Here is a 14,569-nt window from a genome sequence, read left to right as displayed (position 1 = left end):
ACAGCTCATTTTGAAATTGGGAAAAATCGGTTCAGATTTAGATATAGCTCCCATATACATTTTCGTCCGATTTACGGTAAATTATACACCAAAGTACCTATAACTCCTTCGATTGGAACGAAATTTGACATAGCGTTCTAAATTAACTCAAGAGTGATATGTGTTAAGTTTCGTGAAAATCGGTTCAGATTTAGATATAGCTCCCATATCCATTTTCGACCGATTTACGGTAAATGGTGCAACAAAGTACCTATATATGTGTTAAGTTTCGTGAAAATCGGTTCAGATTTAGATATAGCTCCCATATATATTTTCTTATGATTTTAGGCAAATAGTGCACCAAAGTCTCTATATATCCCATGATTTGCACGAAATTCGGCATAGCGTAATGAATTGAGGCTAAAATGATGACTGGTGAGTTTCGGGAATATCGGTTCAGATTTCGAAATAGCTCCCATATATATTTTCTTCCGATTTAAGGTAAATGGTGTAGCACCGTCCCTGTATATCTTTCGACTTCCACGAAATTTGGCATAGCGTTCTGACTTGAGTCTGGAATGTTTTGTGTTAAGTTTCGTGAAAATCGGTTCAGCTTTAGATATTGCTCCTATATATATTTTCATGTGATTATACGTAAATGGTTCACCAAAGTCCCTATATATTCTTGGATTTGCACGAAATTTGGCATTGCGTACTGAATGAAATCTGGAGTGATGTGTGTTAACTTTCTGGAAAATCGGTCCAGATATAGCTCCCATATATTTCGTCCGAGGTTATGTAAATGGTCCACCAAAGTCCCTATATATCCTTCGATTTGCACGAAATTTTGCATAGCGTACTGAATTGAGTCTAGAATGTGTGGTAAGCTTCGGAAAAATCGTTTCAGATTTCGATGTAACTCCCCCATATACATATATATTCGTCCGATTTTACATGAGTGGTGCACCAAACTCCTAATTGAGACTTGAATGACGTTATTGCCTTTTCTTGAAATTGGTGCAGATACAGCCATAGCCTTCATATGTATTTCGAATGGATGTCTGATTGAAAATAAATTCTTAACACCGAATAGAGTTTATCAATTTTGCTATAAATCGTTTTCCATAAATTTGTTACATGGTCAAAATCGGTCCGAATGAAATTAAATTTATCATAGGTTGCAGAAAGACATGAGTATGTTCCTTTGAGGGAACATTGAGATGCAACTGTAAGGATGCATATTCCTGAGTGTGTGATCCGACGGGCCGGATACCCGAGTGGTTATGGTCACTATCCTGTGTGGGTGTGAGATGTGTGGTCTGATGGGAAGACGTGTTGCGGTGGTGGTTTCGGTCGCTGTTGTCTGTTGGTGGTGTCGAACCGTTTGTTTAGACGTGTTTGGCTAGGGCCCTTGGTTGCTCGTTGTTCGGGTGCTTGGTCCGACGGGCTGGACATTCGTGAGGGTGTTTAGTCACTGTCCAGTGTGTTTGATCCGACGGGCCGGATACCCGACTGGTTGCGGTCACTGTCCTGTGTGGATGGGTTGTGTGGACTGTTGGGAGGTTTTGTTGTTTGGTGTGTGTGTGTATGTTGTGCGGAGTGCCCGTGAGGGTATTCTGGTGTTCCGGTGTTGTCTTTGGTGTCTTTGGGTTTACTAGTCCCGGATCGTGGATCGAAACTAGTAGGGTCACCATTCCCGAACTTTGTAGGCTTGTGGAATGATCATTGGGTGAGGATGGAGACGGTGTGGGAATTAGCATCGAGAGGTGTTGGTTTTTGCATATGTTTTCATCCTCTCTTTATGGTCATTCCATTGTGGAGAGCCTGCAGTGACTAGTTCAAATGGTAGTAGCTTCGGCTACGAAAACGTGCAGAGTTTAGTCTGTGGGGGACCATTCCCGGACTAGCAGGCTTGTGGAATAATTGTTGGGAGTGGTGAGGTGCATGGTGGCTACCAATATCGTGTGATGTTGGTGGCCACTTTTGTATTGTATCCCCTTTCAGCAATTGTTTCATTGTAGAGAGCCTGCATGTTACTTCCAATGGTAGTAGCTTTGGCTATGAAGCTGGGCATAGCCTCTGCCCAGCTTCATAGTCTGTGAGTGACCAGTCTCGAACTGTTTGGGGTTCTACTGGTAATAGCTTTGGCTATGAACCTGACCGAAGGTTTCGGTAGCACGGGTGTCAAGGCCCCTAGGTCTGCGGATCTAGCCTGGCAGTTGGTGTTGGACCTTCGGGGAGCATCGTGCTGGATGTGGTTTATACCCAAATCGTGGGTAGAGCTGTGGCTCGGTGTGGAGTTGCATTACAACCGGGTGCCTGACCCATAGAAAGGCAGGAGTTTTAGATGGGCTCCGCTCCTCATCCAAGGAGGTGATCGCGTTCAAATACGTGTGATCGATTGGTACCTGCATTTCGGTGTGGGGGCGTTGGTTGACGCTTTGTATTAACTGGTGTTTACAGCACCGTGGGGTAAGACCGCAAGGTAGGTACCCACGTACTCTAAGCATCTCTGTAAGGATGCATATGTACAATATACCCAAAGTGGTAAAGGGTATCATATAGTCGGCCCAGTCCGACTTCACTACTTTCCTTACTGGTTTATAGTATATTTTTTACAAGGACTAAAATGGACGTGGATTTTCCAAATAATATATATTTAAGTACTAAAATCTGCGTGGATTTTTATATAATATTTTTTCAGAGACTAAAGTATTCTTTTTCAAGGACTTTAATAGTCGTGGATTTATGAAAAAATTAATAAAATAATATTTTTCAATATAAAAAAAATATTTTTAAGGACTATCAGTGTAGGTTTATTTTAAAATATCTGTTCAAGGACTGTTGCTTGAATTGGGCATTTTTCAAGGATAAAATTTGGGTTATATGGTGGAATTTTAATGCCAATGAAAACAAGTATGTATTTGTTTCTATAGAATACCAGAAAATTTTTATTTCTTTATTTTTCACCGGAGTAGAAGCAGAAAATCTTCTTTGATCATAAATACCAAAATTCGTTCTTTTCGTCGTACATGATCAAAAGGTATTCGTTCATAGAAACACAAAAATTCATTTCTCACAGACGACAAGAATAACTTCTCTCGCGAAAGATCCCATGTTCATTTCATATTAAATAATAGAACGACTTCTTTCCAGGCTACCTTTTTCCCAAAGAAATCTTTACTCGAAAAAAAACATTCTAATATATATTTATACATTCTCAGCTGTAGCCTATTCCCAGGAGTATCTTCAGCTACCATAAATGACAAACCACCTTTACTTTTGATTGAATGATTTAAAAAAAAGGTAAACCAAACAAATTCCCTTACATTCCAATAAAATTCCCTGGCGATTAGTGATTTTTGTTGCAACCTGCAAATGTGAAATACCAAATATCCTTTTATGTATCTCAATGTCTGCCTCCGTGTCTCTCTTCCTCTTTTTTTGGACGTACAAACAACACAAACGCTGAAGGTTACAACATAACTTAGCGACCATATTCAGAGCCGACAATAACTTGTTATACCCATGTGGATTGGAAATTCTAATCCCGATTGCAGCGGCGACACATGAATGTAATGCAAACACGTTCATGTTCCATTGTCCACCTACTAAATATGGTCAAGCTATGTGTAAATTAAGTACCATCAAAAAAGGGTACCACTTGGACCACGTCATAACTACATTTGGACATAGATGGTTGGTTGGTCGATTGGCTAGAACCAGTTTCATGGCTGAAGACGATGGCGGCCGTATTTATTATGCTACTGCTGTTCGGGACGACCATACACGGAGCGTGAGAATCTTATTTTTTCCAGCGCGACTTCATTTGAAGATGTTCTAGTCATTGGTTCTTCGGTAATTTTCAATTATTGTAGATTCTCTGATACGTTTGTGTTTAGCTGTTGTTGCTGTTCGCTGTGACAAAACAACAAGCTTCCATAACCAATAAACAATTCAAAACTTCATCTTTAGCATGTCCTTGATTTAAGAAAGTACGAACGAGTGAAGAGACAGTTTCAGTTTGTATTAGGGGGGGGAAGAGGAACCCACTACAACCGTGATTTAGATTCAATGAGGAGTCAACTAAGTTGCATTTTGCTTCGCAGAGCTTCGCTGTTGTGGACTGAAAACTAGAAAAACAAACACGCATGCGTAAAGAAGGCCATAAACAACGCAGAAACCACGCGTTGTATTGATTTCAATAATGGAGCGATATTTCACGAATTAGATATACCCTTCTTCTATAAAAACAAAAAAACAGTGAGCGGAGCAGTATATTCGTACGGGGCCGACCATATGATACCCTACACAACTACCACGAAAATCCAACATTCTGCGGTTCTATACTCTGAGCCTGGGCAATATTCCGAGATATTTGCACCCTTTTTACCGATTATAGATCAACAACTTCACTTTCAAACCCTGGCATATTTTCCATTTTTTTCTTAAAGTGAATTTTTACGCCGTAAAATAAAAATATTGTCATTTTAGGTTTTGGTTTATTTGATCCTCGGAATATTGACCGATCATCATCTATACAGTATTTGGTCAGATCCCCTTCACCTTGTAAAATATGTGACGTTCGGCATGCTTATTTTTTGGCACGATCCTCTTCTCCATGTAAAATTTCACGATGTTCGGACCATAACTGCGACCTCTGGAGCGACCAGAAAAACCGACAAAAATTAAGTTTTGGGCTATTTCATCCCCTAAATATTAACCGATCTTTACCAAAAAAACAATAGGGGTCTTCACTGGGCCGAACTTATCCTCCATGCAAAATTTGGTGAAGATTGGTCTATAACTGTGGCCTGTATCGTGTTTACAAATTATAATGGACAGACGGACACACAAGTCTAGATCGACTCAGCTAGTCGAGATATGACGATCGGTATACTTAAAGGTGGGTCTAGGACCAATATTTCGCGGCATTACAAACTCAAATACCCTGACAACATAGTTGTGTAGGGTATACAAATTATGGTTTCTTCTGCCATAGAAAATCAAGGGGACAGAAGTCCCCGAGGAGCAAGAGGTCTTCTGCCATAGAAAATATATACATAGGCCTTGAGAAACAATATATACAAATGCATGTCTATCCAAGCTCATAGACCTTGATTGTGCGCCTACAATATTTTCGGAATCTGGAATATGAATATTTTTATAGGACTCAGGGAGGAGCAAGCATGGATTTTTTTAAAGAAACATTTTCAGGACTCAGGCAAGAACAAGTGTGGATATTTTAGAGAATATTTTTCCAGGACTCTCAGAGTCCGTGAATTCTCTTTAAGAATATTTTTCAAGGACTCAGGGAGGAACAAGCGTTGATTATTTTAAATATATTTCCAAGACTCAGGGAGAAACAAGCGAGAATTTTTTTGTTTTTTGAAAAATATTTTTCAAGGACTCAGGAGGGAACAAGGAACAAATTTCCTTGGAAATTTGTTTTTTGTTTTAATCCACTCCTAGATGGTCCTCGGAAACTTTTTTTTTAATCCACGCCTAAACGTTTGTAAAAATCCTTGAATATATGGTACTTGACATTTTTTTAAATCCACGCCTATATGATCCTTAAATGTCATTACCATTATTTTGTAATAAAATACTGGTCTAGATCCTTGAAAAAAAAATCTTAAAAAATCCACGCCTAGATCCTTGAAAAAAATATTATTTAAAAAAATCCACGGCTAGATCCTTAAAAAGTATTATTTAAAAAATTCACGGCTAGATCCTTAAAAAATATTATTTAAAAAATCCACGGCTAGATCCTTGAAAAAAATATTATTTAAAAAATCCACGGCGAGATCCTTTAAAAATATTATTTAAAAAATCCACGCCTAGATCCTTGAAAAAAATATTATTTAAAAAATCCACGCCTAGATCCTTGAAAAAATGTATATTATTTAAAAAATTCACACCTAGATCCTTGAAAAATATTGTTTAAAAAATCCACGCCTAGATCCTTGAAAAAATATTATTTTAAAAATCCACGCCTAGATCCTTGAAAAAAATATTATTTAAAACAATCCACGCCTAGATCCTTGAAAAAAATATTATTTAAAAAATCCACGCCTAGATCCTTGAAAAAAATATTATTTAAAACAATCCACGCCTAGATCCTTGAAAAAAATATTATTTAAAAAATCCACGCCTAGATCCTTGAAAAAAATATTATTTAAAAAATCCCCGCCTAGATCCTTGAAAAAAATATTATTTAAAAAATCCACGCCTAGATCCTTGAAAAATATTATTTAAAAATCCACACCTAGATCCTTGAGAAAAATATTGTTTAAATCTTTGAGAAAAAAACATTTTGAAAAAACCTAAAAAAAATAAATAGTCCTTGCAACCATCTTTTAATATACGCTTGTGGCTCAATTGGTTCTTTAAAAAAAATCAAGGCTTTGTGTTTCGTGTACTCCGGAAGAGACCATTAAATAACTTTATAATTTTTTATAAAGAAACTCTACTCTTTCGAAATCGGTAACGTTGCAAACCCTTCTATGAAACCACTGATATTACCCAGCCCCTGAAGTACTTCGCTTAACACTTGAAATCTCCAAGAATTGTTAAGTCTTAACTTTGTGCAAAGTAATAGCAACAATAAAATCGGAAAAAACACTTGGCGCACCTGAGAATGTTGATGGGTCTTCTTTTGAGCGTAAAGTACTTAAGAAACACTTGCACAAATAGAAGAAAAAAGAACGAAACGAAACAAACGAACAGCGTTGGGACGACAAAGAAGACGACACAGCTGATGATGAGGCAGGCCTACACACAGCCGGCTTTCAGTTTAAAATGGTTAAGGAAATTTATTGTCGCACAGTGGGTGGAAGATGAAAACAAAAATAAAACACTTTGGAGTGGTTAAATCTTTTGGATTGAAAGAGACCTAGTAGATAATTGAAAATAGAAGAGATTATTACAAAACTAAATTATTACAGAAGATTTCATTAACAACTGTCTGTGTAAAGACGTCGAACCCACTGTAATTCTAATCAAAATGATCACCATCATCGCTGTCGATTGACTAACATGAGTAGCAGCGACAAAAGGCACAGATTTCGTGAGCCTTTAGTTCGATACGTTCGCTAATAATGCCTGAAAGTACCAAGCGAGAAGCCCTTTATCACACAGTCACCATTCGAGTTGGCAGCAATGCCATTGTCGATGATGCTGTCGTTGTTGGTGCTGGTGTCGCTGACATCACGTTGCTGTTGGCCCATTCCAACTACCAAAATAGGTAGGATGGAAACACATGCGCTTGATAATGAATAAATGTTGCGTACGACTTTACAATTCTCTTTTGATTACTGGGAAACCGCTTCGTCGAGACACCGGTGGGCTTAGCTTGTTACGGGCTTAAAATCATGTGTATGTGTGTGTTTGAGTACTTTAAGTCGTGACAAAATCAATGTTCGAAGATATGTGGAGTGGCGTATGTATGTATGTGTGTGTGTGTTTGTGAGTGAGTGACTGTGTGTCCTTTGTCGCTTATGAACCTTATTTCATTAAATAAACAAAGAATTGAAAAAAATCTGCAGTTCGGACATGTACAGAATAAACGAGGAGTTAAAATTGAAGTTAAGGCTATATTTAACCTTTATCATCATTGGAATAATTGGAACAGAGGTGTGTGATTTTTAGGGGGGAAGCAAACTTTTTTTCTGGAAGTTTTGTCAAGTAGCGAAAAATATGGTTTACGGTCCAAAAGAGCCATAAGCGTGGATTTTTTATGATGCCTGGATTTTGAAGGATACTTTTAACGGATTTCTTGAAAATTTGTTAAGGGTCAAAGGGTTTTATGGTAATAAAATTAAGTGCGGATTTTTTAAAGAATTTCTCTAAGGACTTCTTTTTTTTAATTATATTTTTCCAAGCACCAAACTAAGCGTGGGGTTTTTAAAGAATATTTTTTCCGGGACCAAACAAACCACTGATTTTTTTGAGCCTTGAGTCTTCAAGCTCCAAACTAAACGTGCATTTTTATACCCTTCACCACACTGTCGTTATATATCTTCCGATTTGCACGAAATTTAGCATAGAGTACTAGATTGAGCCTAGAATGAAATCGGTTCAGATTTGGATATAGCTCCCATATATAGTTTCGCCCGATTTTAGGTAAATGGTCCACCAAAGACGCTGAAAATCATTCGACTTGCACGAATTATGACATAGCGTACTGGATTGAGCCTAGAATGATGTGTGTAAAATTTCCTGAAAATCGGTTCCGATTTAGATATAGCTCCCATATATAGTTTCGCCCGATTTTAGGTAAATGGTATGCCAAAGTCGCTATATATCTTCCGATTTGCACGAAATTTAGCATAGCGTACTGGACTGAGCCTAGAATTATGTGTGTAAAATTTCTTGAAAATCGGTTCAGATTTAGATATAGCTCCCATATATAGTTTCGCCCGATTTTAGGTAAATAGTGCACCAAAGACCCTGAAAATCATTCGATTTGCACGATATTTGGCATATCGTACTGAATTGAGTCTAGAATGATGTGTGTAAATGTTCTTGAAAATCGATTCAGATTTTGATATAGATCCCATATATATTTTCGACCGATTTAAGGTAAATGGTTCACCAAAGTCCCTATTTATCCGTTGATTTCCATGAAATTTGGCATAGCGTACTGAATTGAGTCTAGAATGATGTGTGTAAAATTTCTTGCAAATCGGTTCAGATTTACATATAGCTCCCATATATATGTTCGCCCGATATAATGTAAATGGAATACCAAAGTCCCTATATATCTTTCGATTTAATCGAAATTTGGCATAGCATACTGGATTGAGTCTAGAATGATGTATGTAAAATTTCTTGAAAATCGGTTCAGATTTAGATGTAATTCTCGTATATGTTCGCCCATGTTTATGGATTGATCTAAGTCGGTTCACATTTAGATAAAGGTCACATAATTTAGTTCATCCAATTTCAAGTTATTGGACCTTTTGTCAGGATGCATTCGTTTAATATACCCATACCGATGAAGGGTATCATATAGTCGGCTCCGTCCGACTTTACTACTTTCCTTACTAGTTATACCCTACACAACTATGTTGTCAGGGTATTATAGCTTTGTGCAGCCCCACGAGTTTGTAACGCCGCGAAATATTGGTCCTAGACCCACCTTTAAGTATACCGATCGTCATATCTTGACTAGATGAGTCGATCTAGACATGTGTGTCCGTCCGTCTGTCCATTATAATTTGTAAACACGACAGGCCACAGTTATGGACCAATCTTCACGAAATTTTGCATGTGGGATGGGTTCTGGTCAATGAAGACCCCTATTGTTTTTGGAATTTAGGGGATGAAATGGACCAAAAACTTTATTTTTGTCGGTTTTTCTGGTCGCACCAGAGGCCGCAATTATGGCCCAAACACCGCGAATTTTTGCATGGAGAAGCGGATCGGGCCAGAGAATAAGCATACCTGTTTTGATAAAGATCGGTCAATATTTAGCGGGCCAAATGGTCCCTTTTGTGTGAAATATGACAAAATTTGTATTCTATAGCGTATATATTTACCACTGAAGGACGTAGACGAGAAGTTGATAGTATATCCAAGAGGAGTGGTTGATCTTTTAATCGATACAATTATATTGTCGTAGGTACTCGGATGCGGTAGTTACACTTAAATATTTACAGGTGCTTACGTATTCAGATATTATTTAATAACCTATTACCACACTGGAGGGCGGAAATATAGCACGGATCTCTTTGAAATGTTCTATGAGGTTCCAGTTATGGTCAAGGACAACGCCTAAAATGATAGGTGATGATCAGATAATAATTTTTCGGATGAAGTGGACCGAAAACTTAATTATTTGTACTTTTCGAGTCGAAAGCCGAACATCACAACATTAGTAACATTTGCTGACCACTAGCCAGTCAAAAGTGTGCAAATATCGCGAAATATTGCCCAGTCTCAGAATATAGAACCACAGAAAGTTAGATTTTCATGGAAGTTGTGTAGGGTATCGTATGGTCGGCCCCGTCCGACTATACTGCTCAACTCACTGTTTTTAAATTATATTTTTCAAAAACCAAATCCTGCGTGAATTTTTAAAATGTATTTTTCAAGGTCCAAACTAGGTTTAGATTGCTTAAATTATATTTTTCATGGACCAAACCAAGCGTGGATTTTTTCAAATTATATTTTTCAAGAACAAAACTAATCGTCAATTTCTTAAATTACATTTCTCAAGAATGCCTTACGTCGCCAAAGTTTTGAATGAATATGTTTTCTATTTTCCCCATTTTGTTATCCCCTTCCACGCCCTTTGTGCCCTTAACAAATGCCGTGGCATAAAACCATCAACCCATGCCAATGTCATACAAAATTCATTGATTCCGAAAAGGTGACTCAAAGAGAAGCCATGACGACGATGATGGCGACAGTGATTCATGGTTTATTAAGCACATTATGCTGCAGGACACTTGTGTCTCATGCCAATGAAGCAACTTCCCAGCAACTGTGGCACACAGAAAGAGGTGGCCAGCAATGGGCGCACTACAAACAACAACAATTTAATGGGAAGATGAAGAAGTCGAAGGAAAAAAACGCATGCGCAGCTGTGCTCTGCACGTGTTTGGAGCCAATTGTTTGTAGTCGCATTTATTTATGTGGACCTTCATTTGGACCAAAAAGCGCACACACATACCTGCACACATATAAAAGGCTAAGCTCTTATAAAACGTGTTGCCTATACACTTCGAACATTTTCTGTATGATCGGACAGCCTCTCATATTTCAAGACTTTTACTTTAACTTTTCAATGTTGCCATTCTCGCCCCGTATTGGCAAGCGTTTATTGTAAACGTGGTTTGCTCGATGAATAAAGGGGTGGTGGAAGATGTTTCATTACCATTACAATGTGGGCTATTGGTCCCGGCTAACGTCTTTCTTATTAACATGAACGAGAACGAAAAAAATACTGGTGGGCCATAATCGAAACCGTTCTGGACATTTCGATTTTTTTGGTTCTTATGTTTGGTGCTGCTGCTGCTGCCTACCAGCTATACCGCCAACAGCCAAAGAGAGTGAATGTCTGGAGGTTTGAATGCAGTTCTTGGAGGTTTTTGTTAAATGCTGGAATTTATGGCAATTGATTATTTAACATGTTTTTCATTTCCTCCGAACACACGGAACACATGTGACAATCGCAGTGACTTACCACAGTTTCTTGTAGTATTTGTTGTTGTCCAACTTCGGATTAATGTAACAACAAAGTGGTGTTGCACAATCTCTTTGTAACATTTTTTTTTTTTTTGTGGTTTTGCTGTTGTTCTACAGATGCTGTTCTGTTCACCTTTCTTTGGAGGCCATTCCATGGTCCACTCCAATATATGGATGTTCTCCATTTCTTCGGAGCATGATAAAGTTGAACAGTTGCCATAAATTGTTGCAACTTGCTAAGAAGTGTTTGGTGTTACCCTGATTCGGACATTGAATGTTTGCTGTTGCAGTTGTTTGGTGAAATGTAAAGAAATGCTGGCTGCAATAACAAATTATTTTATAATTTCTGCAAATGTAAAGCCATTAATTTTCGGCAAAGGTGTTGAATGTCCCAATCGGTTGGACTTCAATTCTTTGCCTTTTCTATATTATGGTGAGGTGCTTTTTGGAATGTATTTTTGTTCGAAACATTTTAACACCCTTTTAGTGACAGGCCATCTGTCATTGGTGGTAATATGCAAAGGTCGAAGTAGTTTTGAACATATTTTATGTTGTAAGGAAGTTGTAAGTTAAACACATTTTCAAAAATATTTACAATTATGTTCGAAATTTATATTCTTAAATAATCCACTCATATTTTTGTGAAACTTCTTAAAATAGTATTCCTATATTATTCCAAAAGATAAAAAACAAAATTTTCTTGCTCCTTGAAAAAAGGGAAAAAATCTACGCCTATGTTGGTCCTTTAAAAATATTTTAAAAAATTCACCATCCTTAGAAAAAAATATTTATAAAACCAGTGAGGGGAGCAGTATAGCCGGACGGGGCCGACCATATGATACCCTACACAACTTCCACGGAAATCTAACTTTGTGTGGTTCTATATTCTGAGCCTGGGCAATATTTCGCGATATTTTCACCCTTTAGGCCGACTAGAGGTCAACAAATATTACTAATATTCAGTATAACCCTTCTAATAACTTGTCCAGATTCCCTTCACCGTGGGTTGTTTTGTGATGTTCTGTTTATAATTGAGGCATATAGATCGACTCGAAAAAACACAAAAAAATAAGTTTTCGGTCCACTTCATCCCAAAATTATTATCTGATCACCACCTAAAATTATAGGCGTTGTCCATGACCATAACTGAAACCTCTGAAACATTTCAAAGCGATCTGCGTTATATTTGCGCCCTCTAGTGTGGTAATGGTTTATTAAATAATATCTGAATACGTAAGAACATTTGAATATTTACGTGTAACTCCCACATCCGAGTACATAGGACAATATAAGTGGTATCAACTTAAATGTCAACCACTCCTCTTGGATATACTATCAACTCTTCGGGTCTTCGGGTCTTTTCACACAAAAGTCGGGGTTCATTTAACCCGCTAAATATTGGCCGATCTTTATGAAAACAGTCATGCTTATTCTTAGGCCCGATTCCCGTCTCCCCTTCTCCATTTACGGACGGACTGACGGACACACATGTCTAGATCGACTCAGCTCAGTCGAGATATGACGATCGGTATACTTGAAGGTGGCTCTAGGTCCAATATTTCGCGACGTTACAGACTCTTAGGGCTACACAAAGCTATAATACCCTGACAACATAGTTGTGTAGGGTATACATATTTTTAAAAAAATATGTTATGGAAAAAAATATTTTTTATTTGGACATTGAAAACAGTTTAAACAATTCTGGTCCATTTCGTAATTCAGAATAATGTATTAAAAAATCTTCACCTATTTTGAAACTAAAACTTTTGGTCCTTGAAAAAATAATATATATAAAATCCACGCCTGTATTAGTCTTGAAAAAATATTATATATAAAATCCACGAATGCATTGGTCCTTGAAAAAATATTCTTTATAAAATCCACGCCTGTATTGGTCCTTGAAAAAATATTCTTTATAAAATCCTCGCCTATATAGGTCCTTGAAAAAATATTCTTTAAAAAATCCATTCCTATTAAAAATATCCACGCCTAAAATAGTATTTGAAAAAATATTCTTTAAAAAAATCCACTCCTATTAAAAAATCCACGCTTAAAATAGTCTTCGAAAAAATATTCTTTAAAAAATCCACGCCTAAAATAGTCTTTGAACAAATATTCTTTAAAAAATCCACGCATGTATACGTCCTTGAAAAAATATTCTTTAAAAAATCCACGCATGTATACGTCCTTGAAAAAATATTCTTTAAAAAATCCACGCATGTATAGGTCCTTGAAAAAATATTCTTTAAAAAATCCATGCCTGTATAGGTCCTTGAAAAAATATTCTTTAACAAATCCACGCCTAAAAAAGTCTTTGAAAAAATATTCTTTAAAAAATCCACGCCTAAAATAGTATTTGAAAAAATATTCTTTAAAAAATCCATGCCTGTCAAGGCCTTGGAAAAATATTATTTAAAAAATCCACGCCTAAAAAAAATCTTTGAAAAAATATTCTTTAAAAAATCCACGCTTAAAATAGTCTTTGAAAAAATATGCTTTAAAAAATCCACGCCTAAAATAGTTTTTGAAAAAATATTCTTTAAAAAATCCACGCATAAAATAGTCTTTGAAAAAATAATCTTTAAAAAATCCACGCCTAAAATAGTCTCTTAAAAAATATTCTTTAAAAAATCCACGCCTAAAATAGTCTTTGAAAAAATATTCTTCAAAAAATCCACGGCTAAAATAGTCTTTGAAAAAATATTCTTTAAAAAATCCACGCCTAAAATAGTCTTTAAAAAATCCACGCCTAAAATAGTCTTTAAAAAATCCACGCTTAAAATAGTCTTTGAAAAAATATTCTTTAAAAATCCACGCCTAAAATAGTCTTTGAAAAAATATTCTTCAAAGAATCCACGCCTAAAATAGTCTTTGAAAAAATATTCTTTAAAAATCCACTCCCATTAAAAAATCCTCGCCTAAAATAGTCATTGAAAAAATATTCTTTAAAATATCCATGTCTTATAAGTTTAAAAAAATCGCTACCACGTATACTTTACGACAGCAATCATACGCCCAGCTGTACTAATAGTATTTGTTCAAAACCAATTATTTTCTCAATTTAATTGGAATATAAATAAATTACTAAAATGGAAAATAGCATGCCAATATCCAGATTATATTCAACATTCAAAACATTTGAATTCAATTAAATTGAACTTTAAATTTCAATATCAATATATCATGTCCCAGCATAATCACCCTCCTGGTAATTCGTGGCAATTATCTTTGCCTCAAAAAACAATAGAATACAATAAACAAACAAATGTGTAGCATATAATTTGAGCTAGATAACATATTAACAATTTTCTATTCAAATCGTAAATCACACAAATTTAATTTCCACAACTGTAAATATGACAAATAAGTTCGGCCAAAAATCAATGTTTGCTTAAAG

The sequence above is a fragment of the Musca vetustissima genome, unplaced genomic scaffold, assembly GCF_032173495.1.
Source record: "Musca vetustissima isolate MV318-11 ecotype Yass unplaced genomic scaffold, APGP_CSIRO_Mvet_v1 utg14546, whole genome shotgun sequence".
In the NCBI taxonomy this organism is placed as follows: Eukaryota; Metazoa; Arthropoda; class Insecta; order Diptera; family Muscidae; genus Musca; species Musca vetustissima.
Note: the sequence above shows the minus strand (reverse complement) of the source record.